Source organism: Talpa europaea (genome assembly GCF_964194135.1).
Source record: "Talpa europaea genome assembly, chromosome: 14".
NCBI lineage: Eukaryota > Metazoa > Chordata > Mammalia > Eulipotyphla > Talpidae > Talpa > Talpa europaea.
This window is the reverse complement of record NC_140082.1, coordinates 28,827,102-28,842,039: the sequence shown is the minus strand read 5'-3', so window position 1 is coordinate 28,842,039 and position 14,938 is coordinate 28,827,102. Positions and strand designations below refer to the sequence as shown.

At 41.2% G+C, this 14,938-nt stretch overlaps 1 protein-coding gene across 2 annotated transcripts in view; it reads right to left on the bottom strand.

Annotated features, from left to right (window-relative positions):
- FRMD4A (FERM domain containing 4A) overlaps positions 1-14,938 on the bottom strand; it is a gene marked incomplete at both ends in the record, with an annotated part of 535,058 nt that overhangs the window by 284,071 nt on the left and 236,049 nt on the right. The gene's annotated exons all lie outside the window — the stretch shown is intronic.

Here is a 14,938-nt window from a genome sequence, read left to right as displayed (position 1 = left end):
CTTTGAAAAGAGCTGTCTAAATGCACATTTATCCATCCCATTTGCCTATTTTCTGCTTATCACTTTACTTAATTCCAGATCAGATAACCTTCCCAGATGAAGACGAAATCTAAAAAGTTTTAGATTTCTGTAATATTTTGTCTAGCTGTGTGCTCCTCCCCATCTCATCTCCTCCCTAAATCTGTTTACTCCTGTTGCAGAGAAAATTACTGTAAAGAAAAACAAGTAAAGGGCTTCCAGGACTGGAGGTGTTTTAGTTTTATTCTTTTTACTATTTCCTACATCTCCTGCTTCTCTTTGTTCTGGGTCTCTTGAAAGGGCTGACCATTTCCTTCGTAGTAACCCCAGGCTTTGTGAAGGGAGCCTGATATCACTCATAGGCTTTGTGAACCAGCTTTCCTTTACTCTCTGCAGACCAGTTTATTAAAGACGATGGTAAAGAAAGTTCTGTTTATTCAGAGGGTCTCATAGGAAGTGGGGGTGGGGTGCAAAGGGAAGAACTGGCATTTTTACACTGCTAGAAAATGGATCAGGAAAGAGACTCTTAGAGGGGGGGTGGGTACTCGTGGGGTGGGTACTCGTGGGCTGTGGTGAGAGGATGGAAACGTGGGGCCGGTCACCCAACGCAGACACACATTAAGAGGCAGTTAAAGCAAGCATCAAGTTGATGTGGGAAATTCCAAATATATAACAATCGCGCTTTGTTCATAATCGGTTCCATATGTGTGGCTGGAGTTAGCGAGAGGGTGAGGGAGAAGGGCAGAGACAAGGAAAGATGGAAGACTGCTCAGTGGGACTTACAGAGGTCTTTGGTGAGGTGGTTTGGGCTTACAGATCTTCCCCCCAACCCCCACCCCGTCTTTCTTGCTTCCTTCCTGCACTGCAATCTTTCAAACTATTTTGGGGTGGATACAAATCTTGGAATGATCCCCAATTATTTGGCCAAATCAGTAGAATCTCTTTGCTTCATAAAAGCCCACTTGACTATGGAACGGTTTTGAACAAAGGACAGGCACATTTTCAAAACACTTATCTGGGATTTCTCCCGTCTAGTAGTTTCAGAGGCAGCAATGTATCCGACCAACTGAGAAGTCACTGTCTCTTTTCTGACCCAGGCAGGGCAAAGCCCCTGGGAGCTGAATTTATTTATATTTGACTAAATGCAACTTCCTGTTTCCCAGGGGTATTAATGAGTTTCACTGAAGAGCTTAAGGCTCATGGCATAGTTCAGATCATAAGGGACACTTTGATGAATGAAGTACAAATAAAACAAAAACATATGCATTTGATTAAGGTTAAAATACATACAGAGGAGAATGTTAATGGAAACAAAAATAACCCTAGGCCAGACTCCCACACTTTTAGCACCACACATTCCACCCCTTGGGCGGTGGGGAGCAGGGTAATTTCTCATATTGCTTTTGTTGCCTCCCCCCAGCTAACAGGGAGGCGTGGGAGAGGGGTCGGGAACCCTTCAGAGTCCCTAGAAGAGAAAAATAGGTGGCCACCTCCTCAAAGAGATTGGAAGGCTCTCAAAGGACTGCTTGTTCAAAACTCTTTCTGATCATCTTGTCTGTTTGCATCTATATATTTAAAATTAATTATTGAATCTAAAGTGTTTGTTTCCAGAAGGCCACTGTTACCATACAAATGCTTCTAGAGAGAGGACAGATACTTTGCAGGTATGGCCTGTGTAGGAGAGGTGAGGGGAAGAAATGTTTACTCGGTGCTTAGCAGTTGCCAGGCAATGTGCTAGAAAATTACCAAGGGCTGACTCCATGGCAGAAAAGAGTTTCATTATCCATGTTTTCCAGTTGGTGAAACGGGTTCAGAGAGGTTTAGTAAGTTGACCAAAGTCACACAGCCAGAACTGTGGTAGCGAAAAAAAATAAAGTGAATGTGTTAGATTTCAGGGCTTGGTCCATGATAACTCTCAACTGTCCAAGAAGATTTTATCAGATTACAGCAGTTTAGAAATCTGGAAAGGAGGGATATGCACGGGGTCATTCAGAGAAATGGCAAAAATTTTACTTTGAAAAAAGGCAGGAAATGGCATTAGATTGAGCTGTTTTAGAGTCTTGGGAGCTACTCTTTGGATATTCCTTAGGGCTAAGAGAAAATGATAGAGTGTGAAGAAGTTCACAGGAGCTGGGCAGGCAGCAGGTTACCAGAGGCTAGAACCAGGGTCACCTGGCAGAGGCTAGAAGCCTTTGCACTCAACCACTGCTGGGCCTGTTGGCAAAAGCCTGGTTGGGGGGAGGGGAATGTCCTGGCTTCTTCCTTCCTACTCTCTTCTAGTCTCCCACTAGCATCTTCCAAGCACTGGAGCCAGCCAGTTAACATGGAGCCATGGATATAATAAAGTAGGTAGGGGAGTGGGGAAGGAGGGGAAAAAATTGCCCAGGACCAGCACTGAAGGACCAGAGAAATTGGAAAAAAGGACTCAGAGTCTGTGAATTAGGAGGAACTGAGAGGGAACAGAAGGGCCGGAGGAAAACATTTGGAAAAGAGTATTACTGAGGAGAGAGTACATTTTTTTTTTTGCCAGGATACTGGGTGATGAGGTCCCCTGTGTTTCCAGGGACAGATGGGGCGGCTGCTACGGGATGGGTGCCAATGACCCTGTGGGAAGTGGGTGGGGAAGACACACTTCGGTTCTACAGTCCCTGAGGCTGCTGCTTTTGATGTCTTTTGGAACAGAGCACTCCAGGCTGGTGGGTGTCTTTTTTCTTTTGGTTTGTTTGTTTTGAACAATTCCTTCCGTCTCAGTGAAAATGTTTACATTCAAACTCCAGAATGAAAATGCATGGGCATGGAGTGACCCACATTTCAGGAAAATCAATGCCTTGACACACAAAGGCAAGATGCATCAAAGCAAATGGGTGTTTGGTCACAGACAGCAGGAGTTGAGGTGGGGTGTGTGGGGATTGCGGCCTATCAGAGACAGGGCATCTTACAGCACAGGAGAGACGGGAGCGGCAGCAGGGGAGGGAGGGTGTGCCTGGGGTCCGTGTGTGGGTACACGGGTACAATAGCTGACCTGCTAATCAAGCCATGGCCCCGCCAGTGCATGCTCAGAGCATGGGCAGGATGGGTGGTCCCCGAGAGAAGGCAGGACCCTGGCACAGAAACAGAGTAAGTCTCGAATACCGGGCCCCATTGTTTATCCTGTTCGCCCAGTGTCTGAAATGACCGTGAGTGAGGGAAGCCCCATGGTGCCCGAGGCCCACACGCCTGCATCTCTACCTCAGACCTGTAACTCCTGGCACTGAGTAACTTTGCTCACCCTGCTTCACGGCGCTCACAGGCTGGGTGCTAGAGAATGGGCCAAGGGCGGAAGGGCTTCGGCTGGGGGAGGAAACTGAAGGCACGCTGTGATGAGGGGTGCCAGGGTGAAGCCTGGGGGTCCGAGGTCAGCCTGTGCCAGGGCTGCGGGGAGCCTGGAGTCAGGGGCAAGGGGCAGTGAGTTGAGAAGTGTTGGGAAGGAGAGCTGAAGGGCCTTTTTGCAGAAAGGCAAATTCTGAAAAACGCAAACCCTTGGCTTTTCATTTCATTTTTCTCTGGTAAGAGGTGAAGTATGGCTGACATTAAGGAAATAAAGACGGTAGAAAGGTAATAGCATAGGCCTCTTTCAATGTCCTCCGCAAGTTATAATTTCCTGTGAATTGAGCAGCACGCGGTGAAGGATCGGCCTCCTCAAAATGTTCAGATGGGCTTTTCCCAAGATGTCTTTGTACACCTTGGAAGGCTTTGTACATGTCACCTTGGCATGTGGCCCTAAAGTCAGTAGAGGCCTGTGGGCTTCAAGAGAAACTGTTGCCACGACTCTCTCACTTTTGCCAAATATCTCAAGACAACAGACTCAACCCTTCCCTCCTACTCCACGTCTCTGGAGGGCTTGGGAAGGAGGGATCTCAGGACCAGTTTGAAGTTCTAAGTTGACCTCACCCTGCAGTCTCTCAGAAGGGGAGGGTGGGAGCCTGTGCAACCTCACCCAGACCTGGTGAGAGGGGTTCTGAGGAGCCTGTTGGAAGGGGCATGGTGAGCTTTTTAACAGGAAGGGGGATGGCTGGAGCAGCTGGTAGTGGCAAAAAGAAGGGCTGAATGGAGTATGGAAGGTAACTCAGTCCTATAGTCTTGGGTCAGATGCTGGTCTTGGTTTCTTTCTTTTTTTTTTTTCTGATTTATTTATTTATGCATACAAGAACTAGGGTAAAAGCCAGAGGTGTGGGGTGGGGGGGGGGTGAGACGATTCACCAGAGACAGAGTGGGGAACAGAACAGGCAGATCGACTGAAATACACTGCTGAGGGGAGCAGTGGGCGAGCCAGGAGAGGTCTGTTTGCCATGTGGGTCAGCTCCCTGGGCAGGGATCGAAGTCGTGCTGCAGTGGCTGGCGACAGCTTGATAGCACTGAGACTAACCCCTGCGCCACCAGGGAGACTCAGTCTTTGTTTCTTTAAAATGTTGTATGCACTGTGTGAAGGGCAAGGGAACCCCAGATGACAGGGCTGGGGTGTGGGGACCCAGGGCAAAAGATGGGCTCTTAAATGAGTGACTGGAAGTGAGACGTTCTTGGTGAAAGGAACTGAAGTGATAAATTCCTAGCAATGGGAAAGGGAAGACAGGGCTATCAAAGAGCTCATGATACGCTCCTTAAGGATAAAAGTTGGTTTTAAATAACTGAATCCCAGAGAGAGCCTTGCCTTTCCTGATTTCTCCTGGAAGCAGCTCAGTGAAGAGGAGCAGAGGGGCGGAAATTGGAGAAGCAGCCCGCACATCCTCCTTCTCATACCTGGGAGCTCGCACTCCAGTCCTGGGCGGGGGGGAGGGCAGAAGCTGGAGCTGTGCATGAAGGTTGAATTTGTTCACAATTGCTTCACAACACAGGTGACAGGATGAATAGGATGAGATTGAACCAACACATGCAGGAAGAAAACATTCCTAATCAATGTGGAAAATACTAGAGGAGGAGGGAGGAAGTTTGGAAGGGAAGCCCTGTCTTTTTTTCAATATTCCCTCACCTTTTCCAATAGCTCCTAACTCAGCTTGCCCAGGTAATTCATGTTACATCTTATTAAAGTAAGCTGTGACTTTGGTTACACAAACAGAAATGCTGTCTACATCCATTATTTTATGTTTGAAAAGAGGCTGGAATTTAGGCCAAACACGAAATCCAATATCCCTAAGAACAGGACGAAGATCTCAAGCCACCAGACCTGTTATCACCAGACCTCACATGCCCAGGGCCCGGAGATCATCGACAGTCACCAGACAGCACAGTTCAGGTTTCTCTGGATTTTAACTAAGGTTTTTGTGAATACAGTAATTCTTGGCATGAACTTCTCCTCCTCTGATGGCATTTCCAAGAAACTGTAGGTAGAATTGCAGCTAGCTTGGGTGGGCTGATAAATTTCCTTCCCCTGCCTTATCCTTCTTTTCTTTTCTCTTTCTCCCTGCTCCTTCCTTCCTCCCTCTCTCTTAACCCCTGCTCCCCTCTCTCCTCTCCATCTTACTTTCCTTCAAGTTTCCCTTGTCTAGTTGGGCAACATCCTGGGTTTCATTTAATAGTTCTCCATAAGCAGTCAGTTAAAGAAAATAAAAGAAGTTTAAACAAAACTGTTCACCAGGATGAGTCTACTGCATGTTTCTGGGGTAACGTTATCTATGCTTTCCTTATATTCTATATTTTTTAAAGATTTATTCATTTATTTGCACAAGAGCTGGGGTACAGGCCAGATGCATGGGAGGGTGAGAGGATTCACCAGAGACAGAGCGGAGAACAGAACAGGCAGACTGACAAAATACACTGCTGAGGGGAGCAGCGGGTGAGACAGGAGAGGTCTGCCGCACCATGTGGGACCCTCGCCCGCCCGCCGGGATCGAACCGGCGCTGCAGAGGCTGCAGACAGCTTCACAGTGTGTCACTCAACCACCTGTGCCACCAGGGGAGGCCCTCCTTATATTCTATACTAAGCTCCATGCCACTGGCCTTGTCAAAATCAAGGTTCCTTTTCCTTTTATTGCCTATGCCACATCCATCATTCATTCACAGTTATTTTTATTGAGTGTCCAATGAAATAAGGGCAACCCCCTTATATGGTAGATTTAGTTGCAAGTATTATTAAAGACTATTCAGTATATTAATCCATTTTATTCTCACAATATCTTATCAAGTAGCTACCTTTAGTTCCCCCAGATAAAGAAAAAGAGACAGAGGCATAGATAAGTGGAGTAACTGCTGAGGATCACATTTTAAGTGCTTCTGCATCCATTAACCTTTGCTCTCTCCTACACGGCTACTATATACCAGGTGCCATCCAAGAATACAAGGGACTTTTGTTTATTTGAAGTTCTCTTTTGTTCCTCAAACCCATCTTCTTTCCATGTTGGGGTGTGTATAGTAAAAGTGAAGAAAACACTTACTTACATCTGAGTTTGTACCTGGGGTACAGAACACATAGCCAGCAGGACAAAATGAAATCATTTTTGGAACACACACACACACACATACACTTTACTCTCAGTTCTGCACATTGTTTCCCTGTTGTCTCTGTCCATACCACAGTCTTCCTGGACCTCACCATCCAACTTTCTCCCTCTTCACACATATTCTGCTATCATCTCCATGTTTCATCCATCTAAATTCCTTGAAGTTTATCCAATATAACCACATTTTTGGATGTTAAAGAAGTTTCTTCTTAAACCTCTGAGAACTTACTGTTTGGGCTATTTTATTTGAATGACTAAAAGTAGACAATGAATTACCCCAGAATAAGGTCCCCTACTGCCATCAACTCAAAAACTCACATCTGATCACAGAGGAAGCCAGACCTTATATTATTCCAGAACAGGAAAGAAAACACAGCATTGGCTGAAAGGAAACCTCACATTCAAATCAGGCATCCCGAATTCTCAATCTTCATGACGATGACCAAGTCATAAAGAAAATGTCAGGTGGAAATTATAATGGCCAGTTTGGAGAGTTGTCTTACCATCACTTGCTTCATGGACATCAAATGAAGCCAAGCTCATCTCTGTGCCAGCAGGATTATTCAACTATTAACCCACAGAAAGAGGGAGCAGGGAGACCCTCCTGGCAAGCAGCAGAGATTTTATTCCTCTATGTGAAGGTTCTTCACAACTAGCCTTGATATGATTTGTTCCCATCAGAGCTATGTTGACCTTTCCCAGCATGAAGCTAAGTTGGGCAATCAATGACTCAGTCTGGGATAATGGCTATTCTGCATGGTGGTAATGGCTTATTGCATGTGCTATTAGGAGTGATGTCATGTCCAGGTCCTAGGGAATCAATAAGATTGCCAGGATACTGTGTGATTAAGCAGGTAATAAGCTGACCTGTGTGGGGCTGCTACGTAGATTGGCTTTCAAAACCATTTTGCAAAGCCCTTTTTCATGTGCTATCTGTTGTGGATGGATTTTGATAACTAGCATTGATTTGCCATATTTATGAAGTGCAGTTTGCTCAGGGTAAACTGTGTAATTGCACCTAGAATGGCAAAATAAATAATGTCCTTATCTATGGTATTGACTACCCAGGATTAGCTAAATATATATAGCACACTTTGAAATAGTCAATGGATGTTGACTTTTGATTTTTATTAGACGGAGCTCTTAAATTTCAGGCATCTAGATAAGCATTGGGTGGCAAATGATTAAGTTTTAAATCTGCTTCTAATTTGCAAGCTTCCTTTTTTCCCAGGAGAAGTTTAACATGTAATTTTCTTCAACAGGAGAATGGTCCATCTTGGCTTAAATAATCCCTCTAGGGCTGCGAAGGAGGATGACTTTCTTTTATGCCATCAGATGACCTTCTCTCCTGTGCACAGAAACATATTTCTCCAAGGACACCTCCCTCTTTGCCCAGTCATCTCTAGGAAGAGCTACATGATCTTAATTTTCCTACGATGAGGAAAGAAAGCATTTGAATCTCTTAGAAAGGCAAGCAACTTAAAGTCTCACATCATGGAAATAAGGTTATGTTGAGTCTGCCCTAGAGGGCTTCTGGCATCCCATAAGTCAAAATGCCAAAGGATTTCCCAATAAAAGATCATAGTTAGAACAGGAAAATATCTTCAGTGGACAAAATCCTTAGATTTAAATGAGGATGGGTAAGGAATTCTATCTGTTATTGTTGCTTTAGGTACTCCATTCTATTGAATTTTTAATGTCTATAATATGAATGCAGACAAAAGACTGTTATTGCAAAAGTTAATTGGCATGTGTGAGAACAAGGGTGGTGAGAAATGACATTGAGACCAGATTTTGATTTGTATATTACAGAGAATGTATTTTATACCTTATTCTGTGAGCAAGAGGGAGTTGTTAAATGTTACTTTTTGAAAGGAGATGATATAATGAATACGATTTTTTTTAACTACAGTGATACAGGATGATGGCAAAATGGACAGCCAAAGTATATTAGAGGCAAGGAGAGCAGTTACCAGGTTACTGCAACTGTCCCAGTGAGAAATGACTAAGTCTAGAACTAGAACAGTATTGAGAGGTTGACTATAAGACATTGGGGAGTTATAAGTGGAGTATGGAGGTATACAACGTTCATCTAGACTGAGAGACTAGAGGAAGGATGGTCATATTAATTGAGATAAGTACAAAGGAGGAAGGGAAGATTTGAGAAGATGATAATGAGTAGCTCTGAATATTTTGACCTCTTAAGGTTAAAGCTTAAGAAGAGAGTAAAGTCTGGAAATGTATCTCTGGATTTCAATAGTAGATAAGTACCAGTAGACAAGTTATTAGTCAAGTGTAAGGATCAATACTCGGGAACACAAAAAATTGTATCTCGTGTACCTTTTCTCAGGAGTTTATTGGAAGATGACCTCCAATAAAATAAAGTTAAACCTACAAAGAGGGGAATATGCAGTCCAACAAAAGGAGAATTGATCAAAGGAGAGGCAAAAAGGGGGTTTTCAGAATAATGGAAAAGAGGAGCCTCAAGAAGATAGTCATGCAACAGAGTTAGGAAGAGACTTGTTTAATGGTGCATGACAACAGAGGAATCAAGGAAGGATGTCTCAAGGAAAAGAAAAGAAATGAAATGTGTTGAGTACCTGATGAGTTTACCAAATGAGAGGAGATACACAACTCTACTGAAGATCTTAGAGAAAAATGACTGATGGGTCAACAGAATATTAAGCAAACAATAACATAAAGCAATTATTGACTCCTGGAAAAACAGAGTTGTAAAATTTCAGGATATGTAATCATAATATGCAATATTTTCAGCTATAAACAATATTTGTAAGTCTTAATAAACTAAAATTTAATTTAAACTGATATAGATATATTGAGAATATAGAGGGCAAGAAAGGTGTATATTTGTAGGGGATTGGAGTAAGGTTTAAGTGACTTACAGCCTCATCTTTCAGAGTGGCAGCAAAAAAATGTTAAAAACTGAGTAATTTGGAAATCTCAGTATAAACATATTATTGAGAAATCTTGAACTTAGTACCAGAACCAACAGTTGAAAGAGATGTCCATGGGTACCCCTGAGGAAGACTCAGAGATTTGGAAAGGGATCCTGACTCTGGTGTTACTGTTTTGTTTTGTTTTGTTTTGTTATATAAGCTTTTTAGTACTCTTCAACTTTAAAATGATATATACAGTAATATCCTTGAGAAGGTTAGCACAGAATCCTGGCAACAGAAATGGGAAAGCTGGGGTTACTTAGCCTTTTTTCTGGATGGGTAGATCTGAGCCTAAATATTGGGTTATTTAACCCAAAAAGTAATGTTTCAGGAGACCCGCTTGAAATTCGTTGTTTTCTTTTCCTTCCGTGTACATTACAAGCCTCCTAGTCTGTGGATCTGCTATTGAAATGGCTCCTTAATGCAGTCTCCAAGTTATACCTCATAAAGAATCAACTTAAATCCTTTAAAAACAAGATGAGGACAGGGTCTCCCTAGTGGCACAGGGGTTAAAGTCTCAGCACTATCAAGCTGTGGCCAGCCACTGTGGCATGAGTTCGATCTCCCAGCCAGGGAGCTAATCCACATAGCACAGCAGACCTCTTCTGTCTTACCCACTGCTCCCGTGAGCCTGTTTCTTCTCTCCATTCTGTTTCTGGTGAATCCACGCTGCACCTCTGGCCTAGACCCCAGTTCTTGTATGCATAAATAAATAAAAATAAATTGTTCTAAAAAACCCACCAAAATGAGGACAGATAAAAGGAAATGAGATAAGTATATGAGCAAAGGTACTGCCACCAGTTCTAGAGCCAGGCCTGAAGAGACATTCAAACATTTTGATCCTGTCCTTTATGCACTTTACCTTGGTATCGTAGTCTCTCTCTCTCTCTCTCTCTCTCTCTGTCTGTGTGTGTGTGTGTGTGTGTATTTATGTACCTCCTTGTGCACATGCACATGTGTGTTATTTTTTCTCATGAATCCAGCAGCATTGCAGCAGCTACAGGAATCCTAGAGTGGTGACAGCTAATTATGAAACATCGGGGTCGGATGTGTCCCTTTCATCTCATCTTGCAGAAGACTTGCATTCCCACAGAACCCCCCAGTGGCCCTTTGTAATCCTGGAAAGGAAGTGTCAATATGGAAACAGCTGTTTTTGAGATAGTGGGATGACATCCTAATGAGCATCTATGAGCTAAATGAGAAACCCAAGGCTAATGTAACTCTGATGCAAATATTCTTTCGGGCAATTAGAAACATGTGAGAAAACCCGAAGTCCCTAGTAAGGCTGAGAGGGGAAACACTGGCCTGGAGACATCAAGTCTTGTTTCATTCTTAAGGGAGTTTTTTTCCTTCCAAGCCCTGTAGGTTGTCATGTACTCTCCTGAGAGGTAACTCTAGGAAGGTAGCAAGAAGCCACCTTTATCAGAGGCCCCACCAGGGAAGCCCAGAGGAGAAAAGAAGGGGTGAAGCACAGTACTGTTCCCCAGAGTTCCATCCCCCTGAAATCTGCAGCGCTTTGGACCAAGTACCTCTGCCACCTGTATAGCAGGCAGGAGAAATGGCCACAGGTTGATAAGGGAGTAAATGCTGTGCTTGGACAGAACCAAACCCACTGATAATGCAAGAGAGATGTTCGGTAGGTAGGAGTGAGAGAGAACTTTAGGAACAAAGAAATGGAGAATTACTTTTTGCACTTAGGAACTAAAAACAGATGCTTTTTTTAGGGAAAGGCAAAGGCTGGAAGGGGACTAACTCCTCTGCTACATCAGGGATAACCCTGGGCATTTGTTTTAAATGACTCTTTTAAATCTTCACTGTGATCTTGTAAGCTGGGTAGTATTGGCTACACTTTATTGATGAAGAAATCAAAGCCTAGAAAAATTAAGTGCTTGCCGACAGTCATGTGACTAGGAGGTGCAATCTAGCTGGGACTGAGATGCAAGTCCATACGACTTTAAAGCTTATATTTAATGTTTGTTAGGCATGTGTAAGTAGATATATATCAGATTATTCATTTCTTAACAAGGCCTGCCATCAGGAGAAAATGTTTTATCAGAGCCTAAACAAATGGGGCTTCACAAGAGACTGCCTTACTTGGGGGAAGGGAAATACCCAAAGTCAGTTCCCTCCACACATCCTGAGAAGCAGAGTGAATTTCACTGCCCAAAACCACAGGCTTCCTAAGAGACTAAGACCTAATCATAAGAATACCAAACACCCCTTCTCCCTCCACTAATTACCACTACGATACTAAAGGCCTATTTTATGCAGATCTTTCTACACAGTACAACATATTCATCTTTCAACAAAAAATTACAAGGCATAAAAAAGGCAAAATACAGTTTGAAGAGATAGAGAAAGCATCAGAACCAGATTCAGATATGGCAGCAAAATTGAAATTATCAGACTGGGAAAGTTGGAATTATCAGACTGGGAATTAAAAAAAAAACACTATGATTAATATCCTAAGGGCTTCATTGGAATATGTAGAAATATGCAAGAACAGATGGATAATGTCAACAGAGAGAAGGAAATTCTATGAAAGGATCAAAAGAAATGCTGGAGGATAAAAACACTGCAATAGAAATGAAGAATGAATTCTCTGGGTTCATTAGTAGATTAGACCTAGCTGAGGAAAGAATCCATGAGCTTATGGATATGACAATGGAAACTCCTAAAGGTGAAAAGTAAAGATGGCAAAAACAGAATCAAATACTCAAGAATTGTGGGACTACAAATGTGTAAAATATGCATAATAGGACTAGCCTGAGAGTATAGAGAAAGGAACCGAAGAGATATTTGAAAAAATAATAACTGAGAACTCTCTCAATTTAACGTAAGGCACCAAATCACAGATCTAGAAAAGTCAGAGAACACCAACCCATTTAAATGTCAACAAACAAAGAGAACTCACCTAGGGATATTATAGTCAATCTTCAGAAGATCAGATAAAGAAAAAAAATCTTTTAAAAAACTGGAAAGGGGGGCCTCCCCTGATGGTACAGTGGTTGAGCGCTGGGCTGAGAAGCTGCCCACAGCCTCTGCAGCACCAGTTCGATCCCCTGCCATCAGGTAAGGGTCCCACATGGCGTGCAGACCTCTCCTGCTGCGCCTGCTGCTCCCCTCAGCAGTGTACTTCATCAGCCTGCCTGTTCTGCTCCCCGCTCTGACTCTGGTGAATTCTCTCACCCTCCCGCACTTCTGACTGTACCCAGTGCTTGTATAAATAAATAAATAAATCTTTAAAAAAAAAAAAAACTGGAAGGGGGAAAAACACCTGATCTATAGAGAAATAAAGATAGGAATTCTTAGTAACCATATAAACAAGTAGGAGGTGGAGTGAAATATTTAAGAGTGTTGACAGAAAAAAATATACTAACCTATAATTCTGTACCTTTGGAAATTATTTTTCAAAAGTGAAAGAAATTTTTCTCAAAGAAAAATGTATGGAATTTGTTGCTAGGAGAACTATCTTGTAGGAAGTTAAAAGATGCTCTTTAGAGAGAGGAACATTATATAGGTTGGAAACTTTACAACAGAAAATAAATGAGGTTGAAATTAAAAAAAATTATTTTAGTCATTCTTAATTGATTTAATAGATAGCAGTTTATTTAAACTAATAATGACAACATATTCCATTATATATGCTCACTATATGAGTGAAATAAATGATAGAAATTATATAAACGACAGGAATTAGGCATATTTTGTAATTATAAGGTATTGGCTCTTTCCTAAAAGTGGTAAAGTAGACTTGGATTCATAGTAAGTGTACCTGACAAACTCTACAGCATGACTCAAAAAAGTTTTTAAAAATATAAATGATATACTAAGAAAGGAGAGAAAATGGAATCATGTAAAATGCTCAATTAACATCATAAGTGGAAGGAAATGTAGAAGGAAAAAAATAGGAATAAAGAAAAGGGCAGAAATAGAGAATAGTCATAAGTATGATGAATATTAATCCAACTATATCAATAATTACTTTAAATGTGAATAGCATAAACATACCAGTTAAAAAAATAGAGATTGCCACAGTGGAGCAAAAACAAGACCCAAATATTTGTTTTCTATAAGAAACTTTCCTTGTGTATGAAGACAATAAAGAGATGGAGAAAGAGAGACCATACAAACATTAATAAAAAATGGGAGTAACTATATTAATTTCAGATTTCAGAGCAAGTAAAATTACCAAGAATAAAGAGGAGCATTATATAGCAGGAATAGACAGATCCAGCCATCACAAATCCAGTAAGAACAGAGTTGAACTCAACAACACCATCAATCAACTGGATATAATGGATATCTATAGACTACCCAACAACAGCAGAATACACAGTCTTCTCAAGTTCACATGAAATATAACAATTCACATGACATTCTGGGCCATAAAACACTCCATTACAAATTCAAAAGATTAGAAATCATACAGTGTTTTCTCTCAGACTACATAGAACTAAGTAGAAGTCAATAACAAAAGCAAACAAAAAAAGTAGCAGGATAATCCCCAAAGTATATGGAGATTAAATATTAATCTTCTAAATTAAGCTTCTAAATTATACCTGGGTCAAAGAAAAAAAACTTGAGAATTAAAAAAAAATTGAAATAAATGAAAATGAAAACATAACTTACTTAAATTTGGGGGATGCAGTGAAAGCTGTGCTTAGAGGAAGTTTATATCATTGAATGCACATATTAGGAAAGAAGAAAGATCTAAAAACCAATTATATAAGTTTCCAATTTAGGAAAGTAGAAAAAGAAGAGCAAATTTAATATATATTAAGCAGAAGAAAATAAAAGTTAGACCAAAAATCAATGTAATTGAAAACAGGAAATCTATAAAATCAATGAAACCAAAAGCTGATTTTTTTTTTGCAAAGTTCAATCAAATGGGACAAGCTCTAACCAACCTAAATAAGGAAAAAAGAGGACACAAATTGTCAGAAATGAGAAAGGGAACATGATTTACATAACTTCAGATCCTTTGGACATTAAAGAGCAAATAAAGGGACACTAAAAATAACTCTACTCACAAATAACCTAGATGAAATGGACCCATTCCTTGGAAGACACTATGTGCCTAAACTCACACAAGAAGAAATAGAATCAATCACTAGTAACCTTACAAAACAGAAGCCAAGGGACACATGGGTTCACTGGTGAATGTACCAAATGTTTTAGAAGAAATTTTATCAATTCTTTATGAGCCTTCCTAAAAGATAGAAATAGAAGGAATACTTTCTAAGTTATTCATTAAGAATAGCATTGCTCTAATACCAAAAACTTCACAAAGATATTACTAGAAAAGCATAGACCCACATCTCTCATGAACAGAGTTATAAAAACCCTCCACAAAATATAAGCAAATTGAGTACAACAATATGTAAAAAGAATTACATACAGCAATAAAATGGGATCCCAGAGGTTCAAAACTATTTAAACTTTAACTAATGTAAATTAACTAATGTAATCCACTACATCCAAGGGTCA